General features: G+C 41.9%; 1 pseudogene; it reads right to left on the reverse strand.

Annotated features, from left to right (window-relative positions):
• Positions 1–2,882: 2,882 nt before the first annotated feature.
• On the reverse strand, positions 2,883–3,291 carry LOC132499030 (large ribosomal subunit protein uL23-like; annotated as a pseudogene).
• Positions 3,292–21,107: the final 17,816 nt, after the last annotated feature.

Genomic DNA, 21,107 nt, shown 5'->3' on the forward strand with positions numbered 1-21,107 from the left:
TCGGGCTTCACTCTGGCTCTGCCCACTTCGGTTCTACCTTTTCTTCTTCCCAACCACGTCCTTTTCCCCTACAAAATTTATTCATCTGAACCTTTCTTCTGGTCATGGGAAGTCATTGGCTTGCTTATTTCTTAGCAAGCTAATTCATGCATGGGTATCAGTGGCACAAAAGTACTGTGGTACTATGGGCAGTGTTCAGTAGTCTCTGACATCAATAAGACTCACTCAGAGGGCTTCCCTGGTGGCGCAGTGGTTGAGAGTCCGCCTGCCGATTCAGGGGACGCAGGTTCGTGCCCCGGTCCGGGAAGATCCCACATGCCGCGGAGTGGCTGGGCCCGTGAGTCATGGCCGCTGAGCCTGCGCGTCCGGAGCCTGTGCTCCGCAACGGGAGAGGCCACAACAGTGAGAGGCCCGCGTACCACCAAAACAAAACAAAACAAAACATACAAACAAAAAAAAGACTCACTCAGACAATGTTCTGTCTCATTCAGTGGGTTCTGACGTGAGCCTTCAATCCGTTTTCACTGGGGGATTGGTGGAAGCCAGGGGTGGTTAAAAGAAACATCTCTGGGGACTTCCCTGGCGGTCCAGTGGTTAAGACTCCGTGCTTCCACTGCAGGTGGCACGGGTTCTATCCCTGGTCGGGGGAACTAAAATCCCGCAAGCCACATGGTGTTGCCAAAAAAAAAAAAAAGAAACATCTCTATTCCCATCCCACCCTATGGAAATTTTCTCCTCCTCAGGGTCTTGTGAATCTTCACAGTTTACCATTCACTTTGCACTGAAATGCCCACTCCCGGTGCCTAGGACTGTATTGTAATGACTGAGCATGTCCTGGGAGCTGTTGGTAAAGGCTCAGAATTTTAACTGTCAAGTAGAATAAGTATCATCTGTATTGCCAGAGATTCACTCTCGTCTCCTTGTGCTCTTGGGCTCTGCAGTGCAGACACCAGCATCCTTGGCCTGAGGAAGGCTGTTGTCTCTGAGACCCATGGACCCCTAGGGCTCCTGCTATTCTCTCTGACCTCAGAGTGACGTGATGGCAAATGCAAATTCACATCTTCTGTCGTGTGGAGATTTTTTCTTTGGTAAAATATACATGACACAAAATGTACCATTTTAACTATTCAGTGGCATTAAGTATATTCACATTGTTGTGCAACCATCACATCTATCCATCTCCAGAATGGTTTCATCATCCCAAACTGAAATTTCTGTGTTTATTAAAAAAAAAGTCCCCACCCACCCTCCCTTAACCCCTGGTAACTTCTATTTTACTTTCCGCCTCTATGAATTGGCCTATTCATGTAGGTGGAATCATACAATATTTGTCCTATGTCTGGCTTATTTCACTTAGCACAATATTTTCAAGATTCGTCAGTATGTATCAGAATTTCATTCCTATTTAAAGTGGAATAATAGTCCACTGTATGTATATAACACATTTTGTTTATCCATCCATGGACGTTTGGGTTGTTTCTACCTTTTGGTTACTGAGAATCATGTTGCTATGAACATTGGTGTACAAGTATCTGTGTGAGTCCCTGCTTTCAGTTCTTTTGTGTATAATTCCACCTAGGAGTGGAATTGCTGGATTATATGGTAATTTTGTGTCTAACTTTTTGAGGAACCACTAAACTGTTTTCCAAAACAGCTACACCATTTTATATCCCCACCAGTAATGCATGATGGTTTCAACTCTGGTTTGTTTGTTTTTTTTGTTTGTTTCTTTGTTTTGACATTTAATAGGAAGAGAACCACTTCCCACTGCACAGATATTATGCCATCTTGAGTTCCCCTGTGGGCATATCATTTACCCATTAATTCATTCAGCAAAAATTTACCAAATACCTCTGAGGTGCTAGGCATTGTACTAGGCACTAGGCCCTGTTGGATAAAATAGAGATGGGTTCTGTCTTCATAGTGCTGAGACTATTTAGTTAAAGAGACAAGAAAGAAAGCAAAAATATGCATCATTGCAGATTATGATAGAGTTCTCTGGAGAAATGAACAGGGACAGTGATAAGAATAATTATAGCGTGAAATTTTATTATTTGCTGTTTTAGGAAACAGCATAGTGTAAGGGATTAAAATGTGAGCCTTGAGGCCTGACAAGCTTAATATTAGCTCTGCCATTTCTAAACCTTTTGACCTTAGACGAGTTGCTTAAATCTCTTTGTGCCTCAGTTCCTGAACTATAAAATGGAGATCATAATAATAGTACTTACTTCAAAGGGTTATTGTGAAGATTACATGATAGGGTCCATGAGAAGTATTTGGCACACTGCCTGTCACATAGTGAGTACTCAGTAAAGGTAATAATTTCATAGCTGCTCTTTGTAGGCTACGTGTTGTACTTATAACAATGCACACTTGGAATATTCAGCCAGTTATTCATGTTATGACCCACTAACAACACACAGTGGTCAAGCTTCTGCTTCCTGATGCTCTGGACCACATAAGCCTACCCCTCTAGGTCCAGAGCCCAGTGGCCTCCTCTCCTGGCCAGCCTCTAGGTTTCCATCAAAATCTCTGCCCATGCCTTTCCTTCTTCTAGCCCGGAGGCGGTGGTATGGGAATAGAAGCTTTGAAACTAGGCACATCTCTCTCTATCAGTTGGATGATCTTAGAAAATTACTTACCTCTCTGAGCCTCAGTGTTCCCCTTGGTAAGTCACATCTGGAGCTATTGTGATGATGGGAGATAATGTATCTCAAGTACTCTTATCAGCCAGTCAATCAATGACTCAATCATAACTTTCTCTAGAGATATCTTTTTTCATGGTGAATATATATATATGTAATTTAGAATTAGCCAGCTGGACTCAGTTGAGATGATTCCATTTGTTGGCAACATCCAAAGCATCCAAAGTCATGAGCCAGTCAAACATATGCCTTCTTCTCTTCATCAGGCCTGATCAGGGTGTGACCTTGGCCACGTCAGTGTCACAGAGCTTCTTCACAGCCTGGTTGATCTGGTGCTTGTTGGCCTTGACACCCACAAAGAACACAGTGTGTCGTCTTCTGTCTTCTTCAAGGCTGATTTGGTGGTCAAAGGGAACTTAACAGGGGTGTAGTGATCAAGCTTGTTTCTCCTAGGGGTGCTCTTCCAAGGATATTTGGGCTGCCTTTAAGCTGCAGTACCTTGGGCTGTCAGGAGGTAGGTGAGGTGTGGATCTTTTTTTGTGTAGCTAAAGACACCTTTCAGCACTGTTCTCTTGGCCTTCAAAGTGTTTGCTTTGGCTTCAGCTTTGGGAGGGACAGGGGTTTCCTTCCTCACTTTCGGCACCATCTTGAAAAACTAGTAGTATCCTAAGTAAAATTGATAAGAGCATTTTCAATATTGTCCTGTTAAATTGATGCTTATCTAGTCTAGAAATTTTTAAACTGGGCAGTTAAAGAGTTAATGATTGATTAAATATGAGGCCCATCATTTTTATAAAAGGTTAACTTTAGGCTCTTGATCAGGAATGTCAAACCCATTATAATATAGCTTCTTCAAGACAATCAGGTACAATGTAAGGCTACAAACAATGCCACCTTTTATGGTTTGGTTTACTGCCTATGTGTACATTTTAAGGAGACTCTGCTAAGTATAATCCAAACAAATGATCCTCTAACAACAGGAATTCCAGGGGTCCTTCTGGTCAAGAGTCAGCAAACTATGGCCTGCAGACCAAATATGGCCTACACCTTGTTTTTGTAAATAATCACTTATTGGAACACAGCCATGCCCATTCGTTTAGGTCTTGCCTGTGATGGCCTTTGTGCTACAGAGAGGAAGAGCAGTTTTAACAGAGACTGTATGGCCCACAAAGCCATCTACAGTATCTCCTATCTGTCCTTTTTCTCAGAAGTTTGCCAGCCCCTATCGCAGGCCAAGACGGGAAATGTTTGGGCAGCAGCCTTCAAATTGTTTGTGTAGCCTTTAACATACATGTGTCGTCTCCTGCTGTTTGTTGGTAGGGTCACTGTTCCGGTGTGCCTTGGGTGTTTCCATAGGAAAGGCTTGAAGTGGCATTTATCAATAGACTTAGTTCAACATTGCTGAATGAGTGTAGACTTCATTGTAACAAGACCCGATCATTTAGTGGCATGAATAAGGAAGTCTGTTTTCTGCTCATGAAATGTACTAATTTACATTAGTACCCCATGTAATTTACCCCACATAGCCAGTGTGGGTATTCTAGGTGGCTCTGCCCTGTGTTAGGGTCTGTTGTCATCTGCGTGGCCCAGGTTAAGTCACCACATCCAGTTTCCAGCAGTTGAAAAGGAATGGAGAACATAGATGAATATGATGCGTATGTGCCCAGAAATGGCACACGTCACTCCCACTCATACTCCATAAGCTAGAATTTGGTCGTAGGACAGCACCTAATGGCAAGGGAGCCAGAGAAGAAGAAAGAAAGCTTGTTTCTCTCAAAGTAGGTAAGAAGGACTTCTCCATGGGCATCAAGGGTCCTCTAACAACTCCTTGGCCTAAGTTGTAGAGCGTTAGCTCTGCCAAAGATAGTTTCACGCCAGAGCGTGGTGGAACCTAGCTAGATACGCTGCCCTGATCCTATCAACTCCATCTCCACTTACTCTTCCCTAATAGTTCTGCTCGGTCACCCCCTGTAGCTCCTTCTTCTCTTTCTAACACTTCTTTTTATAAGTGTGGACAATTAATTCCTAGTAGGACATCTGGCTCTTGCAGCCCTAAGAATGATAACAAAAAAGATGTAGGCACTATTATTATCTCCATATTAAAGATAAAGAAACTGAGATAAAAAACAATGAAGTAAGCTGCCCAAGGTTATAGCTGGTCACGTATGGCACTTGAAAAAAAAGATATTTTAATCTCTTTTCAATCCCTTTTGCTGGGTGGGGATTTTATTCTAGAATCTGGCCAATAAGCATGCTGTGAAAATCTTACCCTTGCTGAATTAGCAATCATGTGTCAAGGCATTTTTTTTTTCACATTTGCAGAAATATTCTTTTCTGTTGTTTACCTTTTTATTTTGTTTATGCAGAGTTGGTTTTGTTTTTCCCCTGATGGTTAGAACTTTTATGCTTTTATGCAGTAAAACCTGCTGATGTTTTCCTTTATGATTTTTTCCTTACATCCGGGCTTAAAAAAACATCCTCCTTTGAGAATGATAATAAATATTTAATTAGATCTTCTTCCTGTTTTTCAGTGTTTGATTTTTTAAATTGTTATTTACTCTTATCCATCTTGAATTGCTTTTGTCTGTGGAAAAGTGAAGATTCCCATTATACTTAGATTTGACTGTACCAGACAAAGTATTTATTTCAAACAGGCTTAAATGGAGAAAGCCAATACCAGTGACTGACCCCCAAGGAATCTATACCATATTGTTAGTGATAAGATTCCTTAATAGAAGGCTAGGGAGGGTCTAGGTATGGGGTTGCTTATCGCAGGCAGGTGAGTTTATTTCACAGCTGCTGTGAGTGTACTGGATGCTGCTGGCCCCCTGGCCACATACCTTCTCCTGACTCATGCATCCATCCCCCAGGTACTGTGAGTTTGGGCTGCTAAGCATTCACAGATACATCCTTCTCCAAAGAATTGCCCTCAGCCCAAAGGGAGCCACTCCACCCAGGAAATTACACCTATGCCCCTCCCGACGCCTGGGTCATAACCAGCAGCCAATGACTGATTGACACGGGGTACAAAAGGCTGGCCCCTTGCCTCAAAGTGGGATCAGCTTTGCGATGCTATTTATGCTGCCGTGCTTCCCCGTGGAATCATCCAGAAGTTCGTCTCTGGCTGAGATCCTCCCCGTGCTTAGTTCCTCCTCCTGCCCTGTCCCTCTCCCTCACTCTTCCTCCTGAGTCCTCCTTCACTAAACCGGATGCACCCCAAACCCTGTCTCAGGCTCTGCTTCTAGGGAATGTGATCTGAGACAGTGAGAAAATCTAATTTAACTAACATTCTAATACACATAATTTATAATCTAATGTATGTAACAAACATGTCTTACAAACTTTGTAGACATTATAGACTCAAGATCAAAGGTTCTATTTTCAAGAGTTTAAACAAATGTGTAATACATTGTTAACTATATTGGAGAGATATTTACCCTTAAATACTGACACTGTATTGAGCAGGATTATTAGAGATAAGAATTTTTTAACTTAAGATAGTTGACCCACCTGGATGATATTTATTGTTCCTTGTTTTTTGAGGTTTCTGGGGTGTAAATATTCTCTAATCCCCTTTCATCACTGTACTGAGAAGAGTAATATAACCTCAGGATTTGGAATTCTCCGTGTACTTTTTTCCTGAGATTTGCCTCTCAAGCCTTACCATTAAATACCATGTAGCATGTTACCTATAGTCCTTTTCATTTCAGTCAAAGAAGAATCAAAATATTTCCACAGTGGCATGAATTCGTTTCATTCTTAAGAATGTACCCAGCACCAGCTATGGAATAATACTTCCCTTCCCTCACAATGATTATTTTCCAAGGCAATACCACTTGGATCTCAGCATTTCATTTTCTTTTCCATTCCCAGCTTGGCCTCTAAGGATTTTGATTATTCTCTACCTCACATCTGAAGAAGAGACTCGGTGACTTGCTTCAAGTGGGAAGGCCAGGCTTCACGCTCGGAACTGCAAGTTCCAAAGGTACTGTTGACCCTTCCTAGACCCATGCAGCATCTCAATCTGTTTGTACGTGTGTGGACTCAGCTGCTTCTGTTCGTTGCATTGATCTGTTAAGCAGTGACCCTTCCCTCAGTCTCCCTACATTCTGTCTCACTCCATTGGTTTATTAAGAATGAACACTATATGTGCTTTGAAAATGAACTCAACACTCCTGGGCTTTGCTTTGAGTTCCTCTCTCTGTTCAGATAGAACAGCTAGAAGATGGTGCAATGTTTATTGGCTTTTTTGATTTAGACTGTTTCTTTTTTCCTACCCTTGAGATCTCAAAAAACCTTCTTAAGCAGCAGCCTGGAGGAACACAAGCAGTATGGGGAAGGGAGGAGAGAGCTAAGGAATGAAAGGGTTAGTTGAGGAAGAGGAGGGGGCAGGGAAGCAAGGCTAGTGATTGTCTGGGGTGGGCTATGGATCTGACCCTTATTTTCTGAGTGCTGGGCATTTCTCCCATTCTGGACCACTCTTCCCTGGTGCTCATCCTGCTATGTACGGGGCTGTACAAAGAGAAGGGTATGAAAAAAGCATCAAAGTGGGCTTTGGAGTTAGTTACACCTGGCTCTGAATACACCACTTTTAGTCTATTGACCTTCTGAAAGTTATTTAAATGCTCTTATATCTTGTGAGGTGCACTGTATATCATCTGGTCTTTATGTGGATTCATGTTAGATGGACTTTTTCAAAAACCATTTAGATGAGGAAGTTATCCTAAGTGTGTGGATTCCCCTGACCTTAATTAGTTGGCCACTCTGGTTAATGCTGCTGAGGCCCAGTATTTTGGAGGCAAAAAAAGGGACCTCTGGTCATCTTACCCAATCACAGTCATTAACCCTGTCAAGAGCACCTGCCTCAACACTGGCCTCCTGGGTTGTCATTAGGGTCAAATGAAGTACAAGGTGATTTAGGTACTATTATCACTAGCATCTCCATGTTATGGATGTGTGATCTGAGGCACAGAAAAATTAACTTGCCTATCACATAGCTAGTAATTGACATAGCTAGGATTTGAACCCAGGCTACAAGAGATCCAAGTAAAAATAAAATAAAATTATGGGACTATGCTATTTTCTCTTATATTTAAGGTTAGGTTACTTTATTTTGCATCTAGACAACTTTCTTTGAATGAAAAAATATATTTTGCTGACATTTTTTCATAATACTTTTTCAAAAATGGTATGACAGCGGCATACATAATATTTCATACTCAAATTCCCCAACACGATCCAAACAAGACTATTTTTACAGAATTATTTGAGGGCTTCATCAGTTTTCCCAAGGGCCTCTCCTAAGACTCTGATAATTCAAATAATTTTCTTTTGAAGTGCCCGTGCAATTGGTTTTGATTGTATTTGCATTGCAGACTCACATAATTAGCAGGAGGTACTCTGGCAAAATGAGGTGTAAGAGGACATGTACTAGCATTAAGAGGAGAAGTGATTTTCGAGCCGGAACAAGTTTGATATTAGTGAATATTTTTATCTTAAGATGACCTTTGCTTCCCTATGTAACTTGACAATAGCAGGGACTTGGATAATAAGGGCTGAGCTAATGAGAACTCTCTGGCATTTCATAGACATTAACTGTCTGGCCTTCTTTAGAGAATGGCTACAGATTAACTGATTTGATAAGGGTATTTGGTGAATCACTGAGGCAGACAGATTGTAAGGTGACCCCAATGATCTTTGCCTCCTGGAATCCATGCTCTTGTGTAATTCTCTCCCTCTGAGTGTGGGTAGGTCCTGTCACTTGTCTCTAATCAATAGGTAATGGAATGTATGTGATTACATGTACATCAGTTTATTACATAGGATTTTAATTTCCATTATACTAAAAGACCCTCTTCCTTGCTGGCTTTGATGAAGCAAGTGGCCATGTTGTGAACCTCCCCGTGAAGAGGCCCACATGGCAGAAACTGAAGGTAACTTCAACTTCAAGCCAGCAAGGAACCGGGGCCCTCAGTCCAACAACCCTCAAGGAGCTGAATTCTGCCAACAATCATGTGAGCTTATAAGTGGATCCTTCCCCAGTCAAACCTTGAGCTAAGATTGCAGCCCTGGCCAAGACTGTGATTGCAGCTTTCAGATGAGACCCTGGAGGAGAGACCCAACAAAGTCTTGCCTGGACTCCTGACTCACAGGAACTGTGAGATAATTAATGTGTGTTGTTCTAAGTTTCTAAATCTGAAGCAATTTGTTATCTAGCAATATATAATTAACAATACAATTATCATATTCAAAATCGAGTCATTTATGCCAACGTTTATTGAGAGAATCCCATGTACAGAGAAGCCTGCACTAGCTCTGGGGATACTGTGGTGAACAAGAGAGAAAATGGATCTTCATGGAGCTTACAATCTAGTGAAATGGATGACTGTGATACTGTGATTTTTTGTTTTACTGAGGTATAGTTGATGTACGTTATTATATAAGTTACGAGTATATAACATAGTGATTTATAATTTTTAAAGATAATACTCCATTTATATTATAAAATATTGGTTACCTTCCCTGTGTTGTACAATATATCCTAGTAGCTTATTTTTTAATACATAATAGTTTGTACCTCTTGATCCCCTATCCCTATCTTGCCCCCCACCACCTCTCCCCACTGGTAACCACTAGTTTGTTCTCTATCTCTGTGAGTCTGTTTCCTTTTTGTTATATTCACTAGTTTGTTTTAATTTTTAGATTCCACATATAAGTGATATCATACAGTATGTGTCTTTCCCTGTCTGACTTACTTCACTTAGCATAATACCCTCCAAGTCCATGCATGTTGTTGCAAGTGGCAAAATTTCATTCTTTTTTATGGCTGAGTAGTATTCCATTGTGTGTAGAAGATGTGGTATATATATATATATACATATATATATATATATATACCACATCTTCTTTATACATTCATCTGTTAATGAACACTTAGCCTGCTTCCATATCTTGGCAATTGTAAATAATGCTGCTATAAACATTGGGGTGTATGTGATACTGTGATCTACGTTAAGAAATATATATTTGGTCTTCATCCCTGGTTACCGGCACAGAGCTCCTAAAACCCTTGGAATTTCCTGAGTGATAGGAGAGTCTTTTGTTATTCATAAGGAACCCCTTCTGAGCACACCTGTGTTTTTACTAATAAGGTAGCTTAGGGGCCCCTAGATAGCCTCAGGATGGGACTGGTCACCAGGAAAACTTGTGATTAGAAGGTTGGAGCTTTCAGCTCTACCCACTGACCTCTAGACAGGGAAGTGTGGCGGTGTGCCTTCCCCTTGTAAAAATTCCGCCTTATAGAAGCTCTTGAACAACAAGATTTAATGAGCTTCTGGGTTGATGTATACATTGACATACCAGGAGGGTGGTGCACCCCAGTTCCTGAGCTCAGACCTCTTCATCTGGCTGTTTATCTGTATCCTTTATAATGAACTATAAACATAAGCAAATATTTCTCTGAGTTCTGTGAGCTGCTCTAGTAAATTAATCAAACCTGAGGAGGGGGTAGTGGGGACCTTTGATTTATAGCTAGTCAGCCAGAAGCACAGGTGACAGCTTAGACTCATGACTGACATCTGAAGTGGAAGCAGTCATATAGGATGGAGCCCTTAACCTGTAGGATCTGACAACTATCTGCAGGTAGATAGTGTCAGAATTGAGTTAAATTTGTAGGACATCCAGTCAGTCTCTGCTGAGAAATGGAGAATTGCTTGGTGGGGTTGGAAAAAACACATTGGAATGACATTAAACAAGTAACTATTACATGAACTCTGTACTTTAATACTACCATCAGAATTCAATAGAACTAACTGGATACCTATACATGAATATTATTGAACATTCACTATAGTCATAATATTTTTTCTGCAAAGCATCCATAGAAAATCTACCTTTAAGCCATGAAGTTTCTCATAGCCTGAGATAATGCCACCATTCCTTATAAAAGTGAGGACAGGGACTTCCCTGGGGGTCCAGTGGTTAAGACTCCATGCTTCCATTGCAGGAAGCGTGGGTTCGATCCCTGGTCAGGGAACTAAGATCCTGCATGCCACGCAATGAGGCCACCCTCCCCAAAAAAAGTGAGGACATGCTCACCCTCTCTCCAAAAGGAGAGCCCTAAAGTCTTAGCAGTCCCTGAATCTGACTCCAAGTCCAGGATTTCTGAGAAATGAGCATTCCTCCTCAAGTTTAGTAACAAGCCCATCTTGTTATTCTATAATCTCTGGACTAAGTTTTAAGGTTAACCATCATTAATACGGTCTATATAAAATAGTAGGAGAAAAGCAGAAGGAAATAAAATAGAAAATCAGTTAACTGCATAAATATATACTTGATAAAGCAAGGAAGATAATAATAGCAAACACTATTTTCCAGGCACTGTACATACATGTTAACTCATTTCATCTTTATAAATAATGCTATAATTAAGAACTATCATTTTATAAATGGGGGAAATTGAGCCAAAGAGAATATAAGAAGCTTGCATAAGGTGTTCAGCAGTAACTGAGATTTGAACCCGTGTTGTCTGACTTCAACTTCTGTGTATTTAACCACCTGACTTGACCCTTCCTACCATTGTAACACATCACTGGTCAGGGACCCAGTATGTCTATTCTGTCAGTACTTTGGCTACAACTAAGCACTCAAGAACTGAGGAAATAACTCTAGAGGGGATTCAAGGATCCACTAGGATCACTATAAATGGTCCTACTGTGGGTGAGCCCCTGTATTCCATAAACTCCCTTACACCAACCAGAGAACCGCAAATGGCATTTGGAGCCTCCAGATATTAGCATCAGCTAGGAATAATAATAAAAATCCTGAAAGACCAATACAAGCCCTTTTCCCAGGGCCCAGTTACCCTAGTATGTGGCTCCAATTGCATTTGTTAAAGGGAAGGAGGAAGACATTGGTGTACACCTGTGGTGCCCCTGCTGGAGGAGGGGGACATTGCTGTACACCTGTGGTGCCATTGCTGGGTTGCTCCTGAAGAGTGTCTTGTGTCCCTTTTTTCCAAGGGTCTTTTAAGTGACTTGGGTCTGGGAATTGGGTAAAGGACTGTGACTCTCTATCTTCGTGACAAAAATCAGCCCCCATTCCCCAGACTTAGATTTTGTTATTGTTGTTGTTATACAAATTTAGTCACACTTTGGTGTCCATGTATTTCAGCCCCAAAGACCCTACAATCTATTACGCACTCTCCAATATCCTTAAGAATCAAGTCCTTCTGATAATCACACCTAAGCCTTCTGCTTATTTCAGGAATGTGGACCCACTGTGAAGGTTAAAGCTGACATCTACTCTATCAGGAAACCTTTTCCCATGGAGGCATCTCCTGCTATCATCCCTGGCCTACAGAAGGCAAGTACTTTTCAGGCATGCTCATGCTCTTCTTTCTCATCAGTGGGTTTTTCTTCTGAAACTGGGTGAGTAGTTCAGGTATTTTAAAAGCTATTATAAATCCACTGTCATATTCCTGTCTCTGTAAGTCTTTGGATTCCCTTCTGTATGTTCCATCAAGGAATGTATGGCATCTGAACTTCACATGTACAGGCCGCCACTGAGACTCAGTCTCAGACAACCAATCAAGCAGTTGACACCTCTTCCAGTTGTTTAATCTAGCACATTGTATCCAGAATTTTTGGTGAGGGCACCTATAAGATGAGCTTGATCCAATCTAAAATTCTGACCTTCTCTTCCTAACACTCTCAGAATACTTTCCCATAATCCTGCAGTGCTTTTGGTGTGTCTGCCTTCTCTTCCTAGGTCTGATTTTGATTTCAGAGTGTGCTAGAATCAGCCTCTAGCTTTGGGTCTGGAGTCAATGAACAGAGGAAGTGGTGGGCCATGAGGACATCCCCTTGCAAGATGACCACCGAGTGAAGCTGGTGTCTTTGAACAGCACAGGACCAGCCTCATCAGAATGGGAGGAGGGGCTGCTTTTGTTGGTCCAGGAAGCTCTGTGAGTTCTAGGGCTTTAGATTCCTGGGGCTATCTGACACCTCCAACATATGTCTATTCCAGTACTCAGGGGAAGAGCCACTTTTTCTCGATAAATGCCCTGAAAGACCTGGTGAGACTTCAATTCAATCTGTTTTGTAATTCATCGGTCTTCAGACTCCGTCTCTGCCTCTGACTTTTCAGCTTCATTAGCTCAGTGCCTGCAAGAAATAAAAGACTTCCCTAAAATTGGGGAAGTCACAGAACCTTTCTCATTCACTGACCGTGCTCTGAAGTGAGAATTTAAACCCCTAAGCTTGTGATTTTTTTTCTTTAAATTTTATCGTACGGTTAAATGGAATTACTCACCTCAGAGCCTTTTTATTCCTTCCTTCTTCACCTGCCAGAGCCTTGCTTTCACTGGCATTTCATTCTGTGTGACTATAGCTGATCATTTTGGTGTTTTGCCACTGGGAGCCATAGACTAATATGAACACAACTCATGGTATAATCAAAATGCAGTTTTATATTTACCACCAACTCTTTCAACTTCATTCAGGAATGGAGGAGAAGAAGGTCTTCCTCTCCCCCCGGATGGAACTTCTGACAGCTTCTCTGGCTTTTCTTGCTCTCCCTGACTACCTTCACCTCCATGTGCTAGCTGTCATTTTCTTTTTCTCTCAGGTTGAAGGTAGGGTAGAGATGAGAGGGAAAGAGGCAAGTGAGTTATGACTTGATCTGGTGGCTTCGTGTTCTCTGGGCCTTGCAGATGATTAAAGCTGGTGACCCCTGGGGGGCCTGTAGGATGCTCAAGCTGATTCATCTCTCAGGGCACTTGCATAGGAATTTTGGATGCCCCCTACAGGCCGCCTCTCCTGCAGTTCCCTCGATTCCAGTGGATGTATCTCTATTCTGGATGGTTCCTTTCAACTCTTTCCTCAGCCCCTGGATATCCAGCAGTGCATGCTCAGTTTTTATTGCCAAGGTCCTTCTTAAAAGACCTATCAGGGGCTTCCCTGGTGGCGCAGTGGTTGAGAGTCCGCCTGCAGATGCAGGGGACACGGGTTCGTGCCCCGGTCTGGGAGGGTCCCACATGCCGCGGAGCGGCTGGGCCCGTGAGCCATGGCCGCTGAGCCTGTGCGTCCAGAGCCTGCGCTCCGCAAGGGGAGAGGCCACAGCAGTGAGAGGCCTGCGTAACGCAAAAAAAAAAAAGACCTATCATTAGGATCCAAGTCTTTCTCCTTTTTTATTTTTTTTTTATTATTTTTTTTTTTGCGGTACGCGGGCCTGTCACTGCTGTGGCAGAAAAGCAAATGCCCCAGGGCCATACTTACTAGGAGAATAGTGTGTGTGTAAGTTTTCACCTGTATCCCAAGTCTTGCTTAAGTTTGGGGTTTTTTGGAATATAGTCACATGTCTATATCATAGCAGCAAAGGGTTTTAGGATATGTGTTGTCTTTGTTTGTCTCTATCTGTGGAAAGGAGAATTCATGATATAGAAGAACTACAAAGAAAAGATGTGGGGCAGACACAAATGAAAAATGTCCATTACAAAACTTGTATGAAAAAAAAGTTTATGGTCCCAATCAATAAACTATTTTGACTATATAAAACAAACAAAAAAAACCCTCTTATGTACCTTTTGAATTTTGCATATAATACCTGTTCAAAATATAAATTAAGAGAAATTTAAATCCATTTTTTTGAGGCTTTTCCCATGGACCATCTTTCTATGCTCAATCCTCTTAGGCTGTTGCAGTCTTCTAATATCTCGTAGTCTTTGACCTCATTTAGTTGTTGTGTGTTACAAAGATAAATGAGGTAATGCATTTAGAACTTATAGTGCCTGGCACATAGTAGGTAATCAATACTGGTAATCCTCCCACTTCTACTTCCCTAATATTATTGCCTGTGGTTGTTTTTCAAGTCTTGATTATAAAGAACTCATTGAGATGTAGCAGGTGCATTCGAGTGGTTTTCTAGTTAATGTCCTGACAACTTAAACATGAAAACTGTGATGTTTGTGATTTATAATAAGAAATATATCTTCAGTCCCTGTGCCCCTTTCTGGCAGCGAGCTCCTAAAACCCTTGGACTTTCCTAAGTGATAAAGGTGTCTTAATACTCATAACAAACCCTTCTAAACCACACATGAGTTTATATTAATGAAGTGACTTTTGGAAAGCACCTAAGGATGGAGGGTGGTTGCCAGGGGAAAAGACCAGGTAATTAGTGGGTTGGAACTTTCAGCCCCACGCCCCCACCTCTGGGGAGGGGAGAAGAACTGGGGGTTGAATTATTTGCCAATGGCCACAAATTTCATCAGACATGCCTATGTAACGAAGCCTCCACAAAACCCCCAAAGGACGGGGAAGTTCCCTGGTGGTCTAGCGTTTAGGATTCAGTGCTTTCACTGCCGTGGCCCAATCCCTGGTCAGGAAACTGAGATCCCACAAGCTGTGCGGTGTGGAAAAACAAACAAACAAACAAACCCAAAAGGACGGGATTTGGAGTTTCCCGAGTGGTGATCACATGGAAGTGCTGGGCGAGTGGTGCACCAAGAGAGCATGGAAAACCCGAGCCCCTTCCTCATACCTTGTCCTGTGAATCTCTTCCATCTGGCTGTTCCTGAGTTATATCCTTTCATAATAAACCAGTTATCTAGGAGGTAAAATGTTTACGTGAGCTGCTCTAGCAAGTTAATCGAACCCAAGGATTCGGTTGCAGGAGGTCAGAGGATCTCTAGCTAGCAGGTCAAATGCACAGGTGACAACCTGGACTTGTGATTGGCATCTGAAGTTTGGGGGTGGGGTCGAGGGAGTCTTTTGGACAGAGCCCTTAACCTGTGGGATCTGATGCTATGTCCAGGTAGATAGTACCAGAAATTAGTTAAATTAGGACACCCAGGACCCAGTCAGTGTCTGCTGAGAATTAAGGAATTGCTTGGTTGTGTTAAAGTAAAAAACCCACAGTGAAGACACTAATCCAAGCTAAGCCAGTGAGACTTGCTAGAGAAGGGGTTAGATGCTTGAAAGATAGGGTCACATAGAGATGGGATCAGAGTTGGTACCAAACAGCCCAAAGATACCCATGCCAGCTAAAGAAGGGAAGTAGCAGAAGCTGGGAAGCTGTATATTTATGCTGGTTTTCACACGTGTTCTCCCTAGTCAGTTTGCCTTAAATCCCTGACCGGCTACTTACTAGCTGTGAGCTCTTAGGCAAGTTACTTAAGCTCTCCATGCTTATATTTCTTCATGTATGACATAAGGAAAAAAATATATCTATCTCATATTTTGTTAATTGCTTTGAACAATTCCTATCATATAGGAAGTTTGATTTTTGGATTTCATTTACTTGAAAATTTATGTTTGAGAAACATTTTAATTCCCCAAGTCTTCATCTTCCAGTGAACTAATGATTCTGCATTTCATGTCTCCTGGGTGTCATAAAGATATCTGTAAACATAGTTAGAATGTTTTAAATGGAGATGTTTATAACTCATCAGCTTCAATTTGAAACTCAGTATCATCACTTATAAGAATGGAAAAGAATTGACGATCATGAAAGTTGTATAAGTATCAAGTTGAATTTAGTACAAAGTTTTCTTTAGAGAGAAGGTTTCTCTTTAAGGCTAGGTTGACATCCATTCCTTGGGTGAATTGATTTGCTATATTTTCAGTCAGGTTAATCCCAACCAGGCTATGGAAAGTGTGTCATTTCACAACTGGGTCAAGCTCTCCATGTGAAATGCAGAATTAAAAGTAAGCTTATAAAAATGTCAGTCTACTTCTTTCCCAAATGAGCTCAAGAATAATTGACAAGATCTCTGTGGCTAACTACCCAGAGACCCTAATTTTATAAAGGGGACTTTCTGACTTGTAATCCTGGAATATAAGCTTTCTGTTGTCCCCTTCTACTTTGCTGAATTTATAGGAAATCTCAGCACACTAAATTATAAACTGTTTCTTTTAGTGGATGACATTTCATAAACATCTTGTGAATTCTAGACAAGGCTTTGAAGGAAAGTCCCATAGGTAATTCCATCTTAGTTTTCCTAGGTTATTTTATTCCTTCACTTAAAAAATTTTTTAAGTAGATCTAATACCATGAACTTCAATTTCCTCAGATTTCCCTGGCCTGTGGGTTGCAGTGGGGGCCTATGGATGGTGATAACCCACATTTTGCTGAATTTATCTCACATCTTCAAGTTTCAGAGCCTTGAGTGCCCCCATTCAAGGCTCATTCAGTTATTTTTGGGATTCCCCAGTGGGTGTATTGCAAACCAGTCTGTCCACTACAGTTACCAAGGGGCATTCGTGACGTCTTCTTCCCGTGCTCTGATCACCTCCCCACAATGCTATTTGTTGCCCACTGAGCCATTTGGGGAGGGTCCCTTTCTGCACTCACGCTGCTGGTGTCCATGGTGATGACTCTGAGGATTGTGCCAACAATGCCATCTTTCAGCGATCCCCAGCCATCCAGCCTGGGATGTCAGAGCAGTTCTGTGTTCCCTGGAACCCAAAATGGGCCACAGCTGGGCTTCATCCCTCACAGAACAGGGAGAAGGCTCTGCCCTGTGTGGTACTTTGTCACTTGGACACAAAAGCTTTGCTTCTTCTGGAGGGAGCCTTTGTAAAATAGAGGCTTCATCATCTGTTTGCAGCTTCTCTTGCTGTACTCACTGCTCAGACATGAATCCCTGGGGTTGGCCGGGCCAGCCTCCCCAGTCCTCTCCCTCTTCTTGTGACGGGGCTCTTTCCTTTCTCTCATGCAAATCATCTTATGTAAATAGATGCCTTTTCTTTCAGTTCATCAGTGCCTTTGTTGGAACTCTTTTGTTTTCAAATAACAGGCATCAACTTGAGCCAGCAGCAGTGAATAAAGGGACTGAATTATAAAGCTCTTGGAGTGTCTGGAGAAATGAAATGGCAGGGCTGCAGCTGGGCTTCAAGAAGAAACGAGGGGACTGAAAAGCTGCCATAACGTTTCCTCTACTCTCGAGTTGACTGGCTTTCTCCTATCCCTACTCCACAAGGAGAAAAACGGGGCTCTCTATGTGGGCTTTGCTGGGGAAATGCAGTGAACTGGCCAACTGGCCATTTCTGAAGCATAGGTGATGGTGAAGGTTGGGAGTAGGGAAGGGGCTTTATGTAGATTTGGGATGTGGTCAAGGGCCAGATCACGGTTGATTTTTTAAGAATATTTATTTTATTTTTGGCTGCGTCGGGTCTTAGTTGCGGTACACAGGATCTTTGTTGCAGCATGCAGGATCCTCTGCTGCAGCGTGCAGGCTCCTTGTTGCCGCATGTGAGCTTCTCTCTAGTTGTGGCGCACGGGCTTAGTTGCCCCACGGCATGTGGGATCTTAGTTTCCCAACCAGAGATCGAACCTGTGTCCCCTGCATTAGAAGACGGATTCTTAACCACTGGACCATGAAGGAGGTCCCTCAAGGTTGATTTTTAACAAGCAGGAACTTTATGCTGAAGGCAGGGAATGGCAGAACCACTAAAGAGTGTAGCATAGAGCAAACAAAATTTTATTGTAGTTAGATCACACTGGTGGTATTCAGAAATGGATTTGAGGGGGCAAGACCAGAGACAGGTACAGTAGTTAGGACACTATTGCAATATATATTCTTGGAAGGAGGCTCAGAAGTCCTGCTGGGAGCAGAAATAAAGAGGAGGGATGGACTGAAGAACTATTTAAGAGGTAGAATCCACAGGAGTTGGTCATAGATTGGCTATGAGGAGAGGGAGGAAAATTCTAAAGTGACTTCCAGAATGTTGGCCTTGAAGGCTGGCTAAATGGTGGTGATATTGACTGAGATTGGGGAAGTGGGAAGAGCAGATTTTGGGGAGTAAATGAAATGGCACCCTCTCCACAGACTGGCTGAGACTAACTTGATTGTACCTATAGCAGATGAAGTCAACTTTGTGTTTGTTGAGTTTGAGGTGCCTAAAGGATGCTCAAATGGTGGTGTCCAGGAAGCTAAGAACATTTAATTCTGTCCCTCTGGGAGAATCAACACTAGAGATTTATGGTAGACCTGGGACTCATCAGCATAAAGTATGGTCATTCAATCATGATTCTAAATATGACCCAAGGAGAGCATGTGGTAAAAAGAGCAGTTGACACAGGATGGAATTCTGTGGAACACCGGTAGGTAAAGGAAGGGGGACAGGGGATTGAGGAGGCGAAGCCCATGGAGGAGACAGAGAAAGAGAGAATTAACAGTGTTAAATACAACAGAGAGGGTCAACGAGATGACTAAAAGATGTCCATTCACTCATGTATCCATAAATTATTTTTTGAGCACCTGCTATATTCAACATGCAGTTAAGAGCTCAGGCTCTAGAGCCAGACTGCCATATATATATATAAAATCCATGCTATTATTATCATGTGTTAGCCACTCTTCAGGACTCTAGGGATACAGCTGTGAACAAGACAAAGTCTCTGCTCTTATGGAATTTCCATTCTATTTAGAGGTAAGAGGAGTACAGGCCATAAAAACAACAACAACAAAGAATAAGAAAATAGCAGCTAAATGCTAAAAAGAAAATAAAAGAATGATATGATAGGAAGCTGGGTGAGATGGGACAGTGTGGATGGGGTGGTCAGGAAAGGCCTGTCTGAGGAGGCAACATTCATGCTGGAACTTGAAGACGAGTAGGTGTGAACTATGAGAAGATATAGGGGCAGAGAGTTCCAGGTAAAAAATGAACATATGCAATGACCCTAAAATAGGAACAGATTTGGTCTGTCCAAGGAAAAGAAAGAAACCACATTTATCTGGCATCACGGCGCATGATCTTTTCACGATCATGGTCTTTCTGACACATCATATTGATAAAGCCACAAGCACATAGAAAGCCCTAAAATTCATGTGGCAGATACTGTAAGTTGGCTCACTAAACACACATTCCAACCCCTTTCTGTGAAGAAAGCTAAAATGTACATTCTTAGACTCCCTTGCAGATAGATTGAGACTTGTGATAGTTTCTGCCAACTTACGTGGCATAGATGTAAGATCGCAGCTGAGCCCAAAGAGAGAGAGAGAAAGGGAGAGAGTGCAGATTCTCTGCAAAGCTTGATTTGGTTCTTTGTGGGCCTACATTAAAACATTTCCATGTTGTGGTAGGACATTTTTTTCCGGCTGCATTGCATTCAATCTTGGTTCTCTGGTCTTCCCAAAAATTCTGTGAGCTCTTTAGTTTCTTTCATGTACTTCTTTCTGCTTAAGCCAGCCAGCCAGAGTGAATTCTGTTGTCTGCAACAAAGACTCTTGACATATATAATGCCCTACTAATTCTGAAATCTCAACAGCTTCTCAGCCTCCTTCCCCAGCCCCACCCCATCTCATTCTTCTTTGGTAAATCTGGCTGTTCCTAAGAACAGGACTCTCAACCCCACTCAAGAACTGAACCTCTTCCTCTGACATGCAAGACGATTTGTTAGCTGTTTAATCAAGTACGTCCGGGTCTGGCATAGAGCTAGGAGCTGTGAAGTCTATAACAGTATATACACATTCCTTTGTCATAGGAATATGCAATCCAAGACTTAAAATGAAAATAATCATCACAAGAATATTTAAAAATGATTAGAGGATAATGACTAGAAAATATTAATAACAGTAGTTATTCATTTAATGAACGTTTACTATGTGCTAGGTAATAAAATAAGATAATTACATGAATTTGCTAATTTTACCCTCAGAGTCCTATGAAGCATGTATTATTATCAAGCCCTTTTAAAGATGAGAGAGCAGAGGCCCAGAGAAGTCAAATGGCTTTCCCAAAGGCACACAGCTAGTAAGTGGTGGAGGCAGGATTTCAACTCCCAGTCTAACTCTAGAGCCATACACTTAAAACCACGTGCTTGCTGTGTGCTGGACACTGAAACATGTGCTATCTTATGTAATCTTCTCAATGATTATGTGAGGTGGATACTCTCTTTTTTCAGCTTAATGGATAGGGAATTGAGTCTCAGAAAGATCAGGTGATTTTCTCTAGAGCTCTTAGTAGAAGAGCTGCAAGTTGAACCAACATCTTCTGCCCTTAGGTCTAGAGTTCTTTCTGCTAAACAATACCTCTTTTCCAATCTCACTCACCAGTTTCAGTTAGGATTGAATTCAAACACATCTTACAGATAGCCAAAAATAACAGCGGCATAAGCAAGCATGGGTTGTATTGGGTTGGCCAAAATGTTCGTTTGGGTTTTCCGTAACATCTTATGGAAAAACCCGAACGAACTTTTTGGCCAACCCATACAAGAGGATCAGAAATAGGCAGTCCAAGCTGGTATGGAAGCTCTATACATGCAGGGACCCAAGCTCCTTCAGACTTCCATCCCACCATAACTAAGGTGTAACCTTCATTCTCATGGTCTAAGACAGCTTCTGGAGCTCCAACCATTATAATCATGTTCTAAGTAGTAGAGGAAGGAACGCAGAAGAAAAGACCAAATGACATGATCTAGCTATCTTTTAAGGTTTCCCAGAAACTGCTTTATTTTACTTAT

Source organism: Mesoplodon densirostris, chromosome 11 (genome assembly GCF_025265405.1).
Source record: "Mesoplodon densirostris isolate mMesDen1 chromosome 11, mMesDen1 primary haplotype, whole genome shotgun sequence".
Classification (NCBI taxonomy): domain Eukaryota; kingdom Metazoa; phylum Chordata; class Mammalia; order Artiodactyla; family Ziphiidae; genus Mesoplodon; species Mesoplodon densirostris.